Source organism: Lithobates pipiens, unplaced genomic scaffold (assembly GCF_037356315.1).
Source record: "Lithobates pipiens isolate NorthernLeopardFrog02 unplaced genomic scaffold, aLitPip1_a1.2 Scaffold_30, whole genome shotgun sequence".
Lineage (NCBI taxonomy): Eukaryota > Metazoa > Chordata > Amphibia > Anura > Ranidae > Lithobates > Lithobates pipiens.
Window position 1 is genome coordinate 67,513,175 of NW_027507791.1, and position 13,806 is coordinate 67,526,980.

At 41.7% G+C, this 13,806-nt stretch overlaps 1 long non-coding RNA gene across 1 annotated transcript in view; it reads right to left on the reverse strand.

Annotated features, from left to right (window-relative positions):
- Positions 1 to 1,266: 1,266 nt before the first annotated feature.
- The window catches only part of LOC143942947 (uncharacterized), a 40,915-nt gene continuing 28,375 nt past the window's right edge, over positions 1,267 to 13,806 (reverse strand). The window contains exon 2 of the long non-coding RNA XR_013264862.1: positions 1,267 to 5,727. This is a non-coding gene — a long non-coding RNA (uncharacterized LOC143942947). The remainder of the gene's footprint in view (positions 5,728 to 13,806) is intronic.

The following is a 13,806-nucleotide window of genomic DNA, read 5'->3' on the forward strand; positions in this document are numbered from 1 at the left end:
TGCCCACTGAGAGTAAATGTGAGGACTTATAGTGTTGTGGCACCAGCACCACAACCACCAAAGGCCCAATTTTTCTACCACTGCTCAACAACGGCATGTAATTACAATTCTTGATATAATCGTTCACAGCAGGGCGCTCCAGCGCCCACCAAGAGTCACTTTGAGGGCTTACAATGTTGTGGCAAAACCAACACCTTGTTCCGCCATTTCTGCAGAGCATATAGGGCAGGCCCCTACTTTCAAACATCCAATTTACAAACGTCTCCTACTTGCAAACGGAAGGAGACAACAGGAAGTGAGATGAAAAAAGACGGACGGCAAAACAAATTATTCAGGGGTGATAACCCTTCCCTATGTTTTCCAAAAAGCTTAAAAATAGATTTTTTGACTTTTTGTTAATATGGGTACGGGGTTCCCCTTTATATCAGTACAAGACCCAAAGGGGCTGGTAATGGGCAGGGAGGGCTACCCATGCCATTTTTCTCAATGATTTTCATCCATATTGCTGGAACCAGATATAACATTAAAACCGCAAGCAGTTTTAAATGACGTTATTTCCGTTAAATGTCATTTTGTGCAGGGACTGTTCTAAACACGGGAAACACGTGGCACTTCACAGGCATACTATAGACACCCCCCAGGCACGATATTTAAAGGAATATTTCACTTTTTTTTTCACTTTAATCGTCATTAAAATCAGTGCTCCCGCCAAAACGGCCATTTTAAAAACATTTTAGGCATTGACCCATGTCCCCTGGGGCAGGAGCCAGGTCCCCAAACCCTTTTTAGGACAGTATCTTGCATATTAGCCATTAAAATTAGCTTTTAATTTTGAACGTTCGAGTCCCATAGACTTCAATGGGGTTCTAAAGTTCGTATGAATTTTGGGTCCGTTCGAAAGTTCTGGTGCGAACCGAACCGGGGGTGTTCGGCTCATCCCTACCACTTAATATTAGGGGAGTGGTCATAAAGTTATGACTGATTAGTGTATATCAATAATATAACAGTATAGACAATATGCAAAAAATAATATGGTTTGGTTGCCAATAATCTCAGGTTTTGAAGAACAGTCTTCGGTTCTGAAGACAACTTCCTAGTAACTCTTGCACTTCCTTCTTTTCAGAAATAATCAGGCTTCAGAACTGTTGTACCTGATAAGACAAGTATTTGGCTCAATTTAGCCTAATTGACTGAATCAAGTCCTGAATTCCTACAGTGCCTTGAAAAAGTATTCATAACCTTTGAAATTTTCCACATTTTCTCATGTTACAATCAAACATTTAAATATATTTTATTGGAATTTTACGTGATAGACCAACACAGAGTAACACATAATTGTGAAGTGGAAGGAAAATAATAGTACTTGGTATGAACCACCTTTCACTGCAACTACAGCTGCAAGTCTTTTTGGGTCTCTACCAGCTTTGCACATCTAAAGAGTGACATTTTTGACCATTATTCTTTGCAAAATAGCTCAAACTCTGTCAGATTGGATGGAGAGCATCTGTGAACAGCAATTTTCAAGTCTTGCCACAGATTCTTAATTGGATTTAGGTCTGGACTTTGATTGGGCCATTCTAACACATGAATATGCTTTGATCTAAACCAGGGATCTCCAAACTATGGCCCTCCAGCTGTTGTGGAACTACACATCCCATAATGCATTGAAAAACTCTGACAGACATGATTAGTCATGATGGTAATTGTAGTTCCTGAACAACTGGAGGGTCGTAGTTTGGAGACCCCTGATCTAAACCATTCTGTTGTAGCTCTGGCTGTATGCTTAGAGTCATTGTCCTGCTGGAAGGTGGACCTTTGTTCCAGTCTCAAGTCTTTTGCAGATGCTAACAGGTTTTCTTCTAAGATTGCCCTGTATTTGGCTCCATCCATCTTCCCATCAACTCTGACCAGCTTCCCTGTCCCTGCTGAACAAAAGTATCCCCACAACACGATGCTGCCATCTTCATTTTTCACGGTGGGGATGGTGTGTTCAGAGTGATGTGCAGTGTTCGTTTTTCTCCACACATAGCGTTTTGCTTTTAGGCTGCAAAGTTCAATTTTGGTCTCATGTGATCAGAACACCTTTTTCCATGTGTTTGCTGTGTTCCCCCACATGGCTTCTTGAAAAAATGCAAATGGGACTTCTTATGGCTTTCTTTCAACAATGGCTTTCTTCTTGCCACTCTTCCATAAAGACCAGATTTGTGGAGAGCACGACTAATAGTTTCCCTGTGAACAGATTCTCCTACCTGAGCTGTGGATCTCTGCAGCTCCTCCAGTTACCATGGAACTCATGGCTGCTTCTATGATTAATGCTCTCCTTGCCCGGTCTGTCAGTTTAGGCGGACAGCCATGTCTTGGTAGATTTGCAGTTGTGCCTTACTCTTTCCATTTTCGGATGATGGATTGAACAGTACTCCGTGAGATGTTCAAAGCTCGGGATATTTTTTTTTATATCCTAACCCTGCTTTAAACTTCTCCACAACTTTATCCCTGACCTGTCTGGTGTGTTCCATGGTCTTCATGAGACTGTTTGTTCACTAATGCCGCATTCACATGACCGGACTTTCCGGCAGGAAAGGCCAGATGGTCTTCCCGACTGACTTTCGACGGAGTTACGACGGACTTCCGAACGAATGGACTTCCCCACACACGACCGGACTAAAGTCCGTTTGAAAGTCCGTTTGTTTTGAACGTGATGACATACAACGGGACTAAAAAAGGAAGTTCAATAGCCAGTAGCCAATAGCTGTCCTTGCGTCGTATTTGGTCCGTGGGACCAGCATACAGATGAACGGTTTTCCCGATAGAAATTTAGTCCGTAGGACAGATTTGAAACATGTTCTATATCTAGGTCCGTCTGGATTTTTTAAAGAAGAATGATTGGACTATCCCACACACGATTGTACTATCCCACACACGATTGTACTATCCCACACACAATCGGACTATCCGATGGAATGATTCCGTCAGACCTATTCTGCTGGAAAGTCCAGTCGTGTGCACGTGGCATTAGGATTTACTAATTAAGTGACTTCTGAAGGCAATTGGTTCCACTAGATTTTAGCTAGGGGTATCAGAGTAAAAGGGGCTGAATACAAATACATGCCACACTTTTCAGATATTTATGTTGAAAACCATTTATCATTTTCCTTCCAATTCACAATTATGTGCCACTTTGTGCTGGTCTATCACATAAAATCCCAATAAAATACATTTATGTTTTTAGTTGTAACATGACAAAATAAGGAAAATTTCAAGAGGTATAAATACTTTTTCAAAGCACTGTATATATATGCTGGATACCCCAGCAGTGAGATCTCCCTGCTATAATTCCCAACTCTGTTACTGTCCAGATGGGGCGTTTGGGGTGTTTTTGACCACCTTTGTGTGTACCAGCAACTGCTGTAACATTCACCATAATATGACATAAATCAAAGCAATATAGAGGCAAGGTAGTGCAATGGGGTCTGATTGGACATTTTCTGCCAGCCAGAAAATAAGACAAATTCAAGTACATATACCAAATACATTGCTGTGTAAAGATACATTATTTTTAATTGAATAAAAAGCTGCCCTAATTCGTATTTTTATATGTGACTGGAGTTCATAACTAACATTCATGTAAAAGAACAAAAACAGATACTTTTTTGCAGAAACCCCATGCATGCCCCTGCAGTGTTAATGGCAATGATTTACAGTGATTGCATAGGAAGCTGTTCAGACCTTTTGTATCACTTCCCTTTATCTTTAGATTGTAAGCTCTCATGAGCAGAGCCCTCCTAACCCTCTTATTTTGTATTGTTGTGTACCTGTACTGTCTTCCTTTATTTTGTAAAGCAAACTGTTTACGCTTTTTAATTCCTGTAAAATAATATTAATAATTTCTTGACAGTTGCTGGACAGTCTCTCTGGGAGCAGGGCCCATTATACCGTGCCATGTGACATGAGTTGGACCAGTGTGATTTTTTTCTATTGCTGGACTGTGACATCAAAATATAGACACATGGCCGGCACACAATAACAAAGGGACAGCAAAGTGATCTTAGTCAGTAGAGGAGCGCCCTCTGTTATCACTAACAGGTAACTACACCAGAGTTCTCTTTTATTGTCTACAGTTAAGATTTGCTAAGTCATCTTTGAAACTGCCAGAACTGGAGAAATCTTTAATATATTTTAGGGAATTTTATTTTAGGTATATCCATAAACCATAAAACAGTGCTAGGCAGACTTGATGGAAACTCTTCTGGAAAATTAAATTTTCTTAAGTATCCAGTAACTTTTCTCTAATTAAAAAAAAAAAAAAAAAATCATACGCTTGCAAAACATACAGAGCGTGGTGCCAGGTATTACTGATGCTTCCAGGTACAGCAATTCATGCATCTTATGCTGTGTAAACACGGTCGTAATTTTCGGCCAGCAAAAGACCCATGAGAGCTTTTCGTCGGAAAATGCGACCGTGTGTATGCTCCATCGGAAATTTTACTGGCCGAATTTCCGCCAGCAAAAGATTGAGAGCAGGTTCTCAATTTTTCAGTCGGAAATTACGATCATGTGTATGCAATTCTGACACGCAAAAACTTACGCATTCTCACATTCAACTACGAGATGGAAGCTATTGGCTACTGGCTATTGAACTTCCTTTTTCTAGTGCCGTCGTACGTGTTGTATGTCACAGTGTTCTTGACGGTTGGAATTTGGTGTGACCGTGTGTAGGCAAGACAGCTTAAGCCGAATTCCGTTGGAATTCCGTCGGGAAAACCATCAGAGCTTTTTCCGACCAAAATTTTGATCGTGTGTACGGGGCATTAGAATAGATCCCAACCAATAAAATCTCAAGGAAGTGTTATCATGCAATTTTCTTGTGCAGTGACTTCTTGTTAAGGCTGGGTTCACACTGCTGCGGCTAGGAGACCCGGATGTGATTCGCATCGCAATGCAGTGCAAATCACATCCGATCTCTGTGCGATGCGAGTTCAGCCATACAGATAGTATGGCTGAATTCGCATCGCACCCGCTCCAAACTCGCACAGGACCCTTTTTTTGGTCCGCAGCAGAATCGGATCGCATGGGTGTTCACACCATGCGATCCGATTGCTGTCCGAGTTTGCAGATCGCACTGCGATATTCGAATTGATCTGGGGGTGTCATTAAGGTTTCACTGACACTCCCAGCAGTCCGCATAGGGCAGTGTGAACTGCCGGCAGGAGGCATGCGATGCGGGAACCCGCTGCGGATTTGCGGCATTCCCGCATCGCTTTAGTGTGAACCCAGCCTAAAGCAGAACTAAAAATCTAAAATAAGATTAACATTTATTTTTTTAATTTTATTGCAGAAGTACATCGATCTGTATATATGTAGTTAAGAGTACATGATTGGCAGGGGGCCTACTGTTGCATACTGCACTGGTCAATCAAGAAAGAAGATGGCAGCATCGGCGAGGGACCTTGCTGATGTCAGATCATTGGAGGGAGGTGAGTATTGCAGACTCTGGTTCCACTTTAAAGGCTGACAACACTCAACATTTGTTCCCTGGTGTTGTCACCCTGTAAGTTGCTTCCACAGTGGCGACTGCAAGCAGTTTACATAGGCAAGTTCTACTGTTGTCACTATCAGGTAACAGCCTCATGAAGATTGATGTGCAGCAGCTGCTGGAGTATACAGCATATATGTAGACAGGAAATCACTGCAAAGATGGTGCAGGAGATCAGCAGTGCTGATATGCAACTAAGAACAAAAAAAATAAAAATAAACAGTATTTTATTTAAAATGACAGTTGTTTATGATACACAGTCCTTTAGCAAATGAAATGCATTCAGTTAGGCTTACACATACTTTTAACTGGAAATTTAGAAATGCAAAAATAAATCACTTGTATTAAACAGACAGCAGAAACAAAGATATTTTTTGCTGGCTTGGAACAAGCAGAGATGAGAGGCTGGATTCAAATTTGAAGAAGATTGGTCAGAATGTAAAAAGGCCCAGGGGCTCTGGTGAGTCAGCTCACAAAATTGGGGTGTCCCACAAACAAGAAGCCCACAAATTCAAAGTCCAATGACTGCATCAACAGCCAGAGACCCCGAAAATCTTTAACCACTTGACCCCTGGAAGATTTAACCCCCTTCGTGACCAGGCCATTTTTTGTGACACGGCACTGCATTTAACTGACAATTGCATGGTCAGAGCTTTCTTTTGGTGGTATTTGATCACCTCTGTGGTTTTTATTTTTTGCGCTATAAAAAAAAAAAGACAGAAAATTTTGAAAAAAATAAAAAAACATCTGCTATAAAACATATCCAATAAAAAAATTTAAAAAATCAAATTTCTTCATTAATTTTGGGCAATATGTATGTAAAAATCCCAATGAGCATATATTGATTGGTTTGCACAAAAGTTATAGTGTCTACAAACGATGGGATACTATGGGATATTTTTATTTTATTTTATTAATTAATTTATTTATTACTAGTAATGGTGTAAATAAGTGACTTATAGTGGGACTGCGATATTGCGGCGCACATTCTGACACTAACTGACACTTTTTGGGGACCAGTGATACTTAATACAGTGATCAATGTTAAAAAATTATGCACTGTCACTGTACTAAAGATACTGGCTGGGAATGGTTTACCATCAGGGGCGATCAAAGGGTTAACTGTCTGCTTAGCCTGTGTTTTACTTCACTGTGGAAGGTGCTGTTACTAGGGGAAAACATGGATCCTAGTCCTAGCTTTGCAGAGACACAGGATCCATGCCTTCCCTCCTGTTACAACAGCAATCTGTCCTTGTTTACATAGACAGATTGCAGTTCTCTGTGGCTGATGATCAGCGGGTGCCAATGGACATTGAGTCTGTGGTACACCCCTGATTAGCTCCTGCTGTCAGCAGCGAGCTGTCGGTGGCACGCATTCGCACCCCTTAGATAGAAGTGCAGGATAACCTATATATATGCAATTCTGCACACAGCAAATGTCTTGTAGCAGTTAAACCTCTATAGGGTGGTTGGTAAGTGGTTAAAAAAGTATTGGTTTATAAATGACAACACAGAACATCCAACACTTTTCAAGGTTTCAGGGATCTCCCCCTTCTTCAGGTCTCCAACATAATGGCGACATTCATCTAAGAAAGGTTTGTTCTTCACAAAATTTCTCAAGCAGCCCATAAATGATTCTTTTTTTTTCATCCAGCGGGTTGAATGAAAAAAAGTTACTCAATTCCCCCAGCCGCACACTTGATGTAGATGAGGGAATCCTCCCATTGAGCCTTTGTATTTTGTAAGTCATAATACACTGATCAGTGCAGCCAGCTAAGGCCAACGGTGCTAATCAAGTGGAAAATACGAGAAGGTGGTATCACAGAAGTCGATCAGGAATTTGACTTCTGTATACCTGCCCATGAATAGGTCGAAATTTGGCTGGTCCCTTCTGAACTGGCCAAATTTCAATCCATGTATAGTTGGCTTTAGAACAATAAAGGCACACATTGTTTTCTGTTCTATAAAGAAAATCCTCCTTCTTTCTGCATATATTCACTGCCATCTGAGAACAGTTACAAATCTGACTTGTGAAAGTTGCAAATACAAATGACGATATTGTGTGAATCTACAGAGAATAGGAACTTGGCCAATCCATAGGAAAGCTCTTAATTTACTGCCTCTGAATGGCAAAATATCTATAGGTGAGTTTCCTGGTCAATAGAACATTCTCCATATAATACATGTGACTGATGGTAGCCACCCTGGCAGTATGATTATGTCAGATTTTTGCTTCTCAAAGCGGTACAATGTTTTGCATAGAAATTTTGTGCTTTATATTGTAGGCCTGTAATTCTTAGGCCGCGTACACACGGGCGGATTGTCTGGCCAACTAAGTTCGTCAGACAATCCGACAGACAATCCGTCCTACTTTTGAATGAACGGACTTGACCACACACGATGAGCAGACAGTCCGCCGAAAGCTTGCGCGATGACGTGTACGGCACGTACGACGGGACTAGAAATTCGACGTCCAATACACTGCAATGCAACCTTCGGCGTGTAAATCCTTTCTGAGCATGCGCCATACTTAGTCCGTCCAACTTGCCTACACACGAGCGGACTGTCCGCTGAAACCAAGTTTGGATGGACAAAATTACGGAAATTCCGAAAGACTTAGTCCGCCAGACTGTCCGCTGAAAAAGTCCGCTGAAGCCCACACACGAGCGGATTGTCCGCTGAAACACGTTTCAAATTAAGTTAAGTTCAAATTAAATTAACTAAGTTGGGCAGACAATCCGCCCGTGTGTACGCGGCCTTAGTAATACCACACTTAAATCTGTCCAAACAAGAGTTTAGTTGATATGATAACGTTTGAAACACAAAATCATAAATTATAATATAACAAATAACTATAAAAAATAATAATATAATAATAATAAAATGAATTTCCCCCACGATTCACTATCTCTCAATTCTGTACGTGTTTTGGTTTATTATTGCTGTTTTCTAGCTGGTATAAAACAACTTTTGATGTAAAGGGCCACTTTTTGGTTGCCATGGACAATCTCAAGTTTCCAGGCAGAAAGAACAGTATATATAATATAAAAGTGCATGCAGGGCACTGGACAAAGCATTAGGTGCAAAAGGGATGTGAACTGATTTGATACAGTAATGCAATCTGTAAGATTACAGTGTACCGTATGTGTTATGTTTTGTATACTTTTTGAATTTGCCGCTGAGCTCCGCCCCCATGCATCGCAACTCTCGCAGGACAACGGAGCCCAGGCACACAGCACATCGGGCAGAGGACACGCCCCGCAGACACAGCGGGGGGACATCACAAAATCCTGGTGACAAGATAAGTAACCTGGACCAGGAATCTGCAAGGCAATCCCTAGTGTGGTTTGGGGTTACCGCGACTGGTACTGAAATTTAACCCCGAGCCACACTCAGGATTACAGCCAGGGAGGTTAAAGAAATCAGCATTTAACATGAAAAATATCACAATTTCAAGTGTCTTTTGGGAGGACAAGTCTGTGAAGAATGTATGGCAAATTTTGGGTGATTATGACATTTAAAGTTTTTTTTTCATGTTAATAGAGCAAGGGATGGGTTATAACCCCTACAAACAAATGGCCACTGCTTTCATTTATAATATAGAGGGGACACTCTGGACACCTTTGCTGCCATAGTACTATGTGCTGGGTGTCCAGTGTACCCCTGTACCTTTAAGGAGAGGTGGGCTCTCTCCAGGCTCATCTTCACTCTGCCTATCCATTATAATGAATGTGCTTCCACTGTGGAGGCTCTCAAAAATTTGAGTTAGGACTACAGAAATACTGGGGTGCCATGAAGTGGCTCTGCAGCTTACGCATGTATTTGCAAATGTGTGCAAACTAAACAATTTGGTTTTTTGCAGGCTGGTCGGTAGGTTGACTTTGGAATTTCTCTGGTTTTGTTTTGCAGAGTTATAACCCCTGTCTGTTTTGTTTTTTTTGCCCTCTGTGTCCCATTGCATAACTCCCAACTGTCCCTGATTGCGAGGAACTGTCCCTGATTTGGAGCAATGTCCCTCTGTCCCTCATTCCTCCTCATTTATCCCTCATTTTGGTCGGATCTATATAGTTTTCTATAAAATGCACTTTTTATCTATCAAAAGGTGTTTTCCAGCACTAAACCTTTCATATGATTTCTGAATTTTTGCATTTGTAAATTTCAAAAGCCAATATAAAGGAATAGTAGTGAGTAAAAAAGCATTTTGTGGGTTTAACCAATCTAGTTTTTTTGTACAATTCTCCTTTAAGGGGGTGTGGCCAAGGGTGTGTCCTATGCCTGCATACTTTTGCTGATAGGTGTCCCTCATTCCCATCTCAAAAAGTTGGGAGGTATGCCATTGGGGAGATTTACCTTCACTTCCTGTCAAATAGCCAAACAGGAAGTGAAAAGAAATCCCTGAAAAGTAGGGGAACCCCTTGGGGCCCCCCAGGTCACCAAAACTAGTATCACCATTGGAAGATTTCCCCTTTTCTTCTTTTGACTTTCAATGATAATGGTAAACAGGACAAATAGAGGGTGAATCTCCCTAACAAGGATAGGGGCAGCAATAAAAACTGACAGGGGTTCTAATCCCTCTCCACTCTGTCAAAAACTTAAAAAAAACGAGTTTTGCTTTTAGTCATAATTTAACTCTTTGTATGTAGTCCTATCAAATACTAATACAAGGAGTTGATGTGCCAAAAAAATAAAATAAAAATACAATAAATAGCAGCTTACAAGTCTTTAAATGTGGTGGCTGTTTTAGCTTTTTCTTCCAGTTCTTTTTTTTTCCCCTGTTGATCCTGCCAGTAATAAACATCCTTCCTAGGGTGACAGCGTTCACTGACTGTACTTTATCTATAAAATCAAAAATGTTGGCTGCTGATTTGATCTTATTTTGTTTGCAGTTGTAGGTACACAATTACTTGGTTGCAGCCATCAAACACAAGTGAGGGACACATTAGGTTAGGGAGCACGGGATAATGCACACCTATGAAAGAACAGTGTTGATACCTAAGACAGGATTACTGAAGACATCACTTCTTCTCCATAATGTAAGTGGGAGGTGTTCTGTAGTCCGTAGAGATAGCTGAGAACAATGTAACTTATAGTGCAGCACAAGCAGAGTGCACAGGAAGATATAAGCTACTATTATTTCTGACAAGATCAACAGGTATTTTTTGCACTTGTTGAACAAATATAATAAAACACTTTCAAAGGTATATTTACTGGACCAAAAAGAACCACACAGGATAAATTTATTGCTAGGGTTTACATTGAATGGAAATGTCTTCTTTTTTTGGTGCAGACACGATTATATACAAGGCCCAAAGGTACGCCAAAGGCACCATTATGACCACAGTAGTTTTTGCAAATTTGGGAAAAATCAAAGTCCTCCTGTGCAGTGGGGCTGCACCCACCCTGCAAGGGTTAACTGTTTTCTATCTAGGGGATGGAAAATCACTTTTTAGGCCCCTTTCTCACTGGCAGACTCTGCCAGTGGATCCACTCGCTCAACAGGGGAACTCACCGCTGATCCCCTCTGAGCAGGCGGGTGACAGGTCCGTGTCTGCTCCACTAATGCAAAGCGGACATAGACACAGCTTGCTCTCCTCTACGGGCTGTTGGAGGGAAACGGATTGCCTGTTTTCATTCAACTTTCATGCGATCTGATCCACTAGATGGATGGGGAATGTCTGTTTTTGGCACCCCAGATTGGATGCCAGTAGGTGTCAGCAGCAGTGGCATTACTAGGGGGTGGCTTTTGGGGCAATAGCTCAGAATCTGGGGCCCGTAGCCCTGTGTCTCTGCAGGGATCCCCAAGGGGAGGGGAGGCTCTATGGGGACCCTGATTTTAAGGGGGAGGCTCTCTGGGAACCCTGGTTTAAGGGGGATGCTCTCTGGGGACCCTAATGTAAGGGGGACTCTCTGGGAACCCTGATACAAGTGGAGGGCTCTCTGGGGACCCTAATGTAAGGGGGACTCTCTGGGAACCCTGATACAAGTGGAGGGCTCTCTGGGGACCCTGATGCAAGAGGGAGGCTCTCTGGGGACTCTGATGTAAAGAGGAGGCTCTCTGGGGACCCTGATGTAAGGGGGGGGGCTCTCTGGGGACCCTGATGTAACTGGGGGGCTCTCTGGGGACCCTGATGCAAGGGGGGGCTCTCTGGGGACCCTGATGTAAGGGGCATCTCTGGGGACCCTGATGTAAGAGGGGGGCTCTCTGGGGACCCTGATTTAAGTGGGAGCTCTCTGGGGATATATACACATACACGTTTATTACTGTATAAACATGTGTATGCCCGTCCAAGCATATGACTTTCTTTACTACACTGCTATGGGCTCTAGCCCCAGATCTTTTGTAGACCTAGCAACGCCCCTGGTCAGCAGACATCTGCTGCTCCATAGAGAGCAATAGCTTGTCCAATCTGGTCTGCCTGAAAAACTGACTTTCTTACCTGATCCTCTTCTCCCCTGGCAGTTGGTACTCCCCTATGATCTGGTGGTGGAGTGTTCCTCGGTGTCCTCATGCCCAATACAGGATTTGAGATTATCTAATATCACCAGAGCATAGGGAAGAACAGGCAGTCAGGAATGGTCTAGCAGTGCAGAGGAGCCTGCAGCAGAAGAGGATCAGTAAGTAAAAGTGCTTTTCAAGTTCCCTAGACAGAAATGAGCAATTCATCCTTGCAGGGCGGGTGCAGCTTCACTGCAAGGAAGTATTTTTTTCCTTTTACTGGAGTTCAGATTTAAATAGCTCAGCTAATTCCACAGTAGGGCAGGCTTGTTCATATCTATGTGTTTGCATTGGTATAATACTCATTTTTACTATAAGAAGATGCTAGGACAGTTTAAAGAGAGATGCTCACATGACTTCTTTGGCAACAAATCATATTCCTGTCCTGTTTTTCTTCTTTTAAATGACATTAAAATCAAAATGAGTGAATAATAAATACCTCATGACATGTAAGCCAACAAATAATATCAATACACTTTAAAAACACTATAAAACACATGCAGTAATGCATATTACAGATGTGCGCTAGTGCATGCACATAGATGTGAAACCAACATGGGATATTGACTTGGCAGGGAGAAGTGCCCCCCCCCCCCCCATCTTGCCCCCAGAGCAAATAAATAAACCACTTCAAGACTGATAGCCTATCTGTGCCTTCCATTGAAGGAAGTCTTTAGTGACATTATTTTTAAAGTGTTAGTAGTTCATAAAACTGCTTCATCTGCTGCATTGTTCAAACGAACATTATCACTCAGAAGAACCCTCTAAGAAGAATTGTGGATATGTTGCCTGCTGGGGATACATCTAGGGTTGCCACCTGTCCAGGATTCACCCGCACAGTCTGGGTTTTGAATCATGTGTCCGGGTTTCAGTCCACCTGAAACCCAGACACATTATTCAGACAGGAATGTGGCTCAGAACAGGGCTTGACATGTGAGGGGGCACTATGTACACCACATTACTATTCTCTTTGGAGTGCCCAAAGGTGTCCCAGGTCTGTTACAGTCCTATAGTGTATACTAAAAAACAAAAACAAAAGAAAATTACTGTACACCGCTAAAGTGTTAGAGTTTGGCTTGAAGGAAAAGTGGCAACCCTAGATACATCAGACTGGTAGACTGCTGAACCCAGGATCAATGAGACATACAGTATGTATTGAATTCTAAGTGGTACTGCTGACGGAACTTATATTCTCCAGCATATTCACTTTTACACTGGCGTCACATTTTTTTTTACTGCAGTAACATGTGGCATAACACTTGTTTTATTGTTTATTGTTGTAATGCAGGGTAACACATGTGCAGTTGCTTGCAGTGGCATTAATTTGGAAAATACACAGGTCAAGTTTTCTGTTTTCCTTCCAATAGAGCTTTCTTTTGGTGGTATTTGATCACCACTGTTTTTTTTTTTTTCAAAGGCAAAACATATATTTTACTTTCTACCATAAAACATATCCAATAAAAAAATGTAAAAAAATCAAATTTATAAACTTAGGCCAATATGATTCTGCTACATGTCTTTGGTTAAAAAAAGACAAAACAATAAGTGTATATTGATTGGGTTGCGTGAAAGTTATAGCATCTACAAACTATGGTATATATACTGGAATTTTATTTATTTTATAGTAGCAATGGCAGTGATTGGCGACTTATTGTGCGACTGTAATAGTGCGGTGGAAAATCTGACACTAACTGATGCTGGGGGGAACTGACTAACTGATCCCCAGTGACCAGGGCCATCTTTAATATTGACTGAACCCTGGACAAAAAAATTTCTT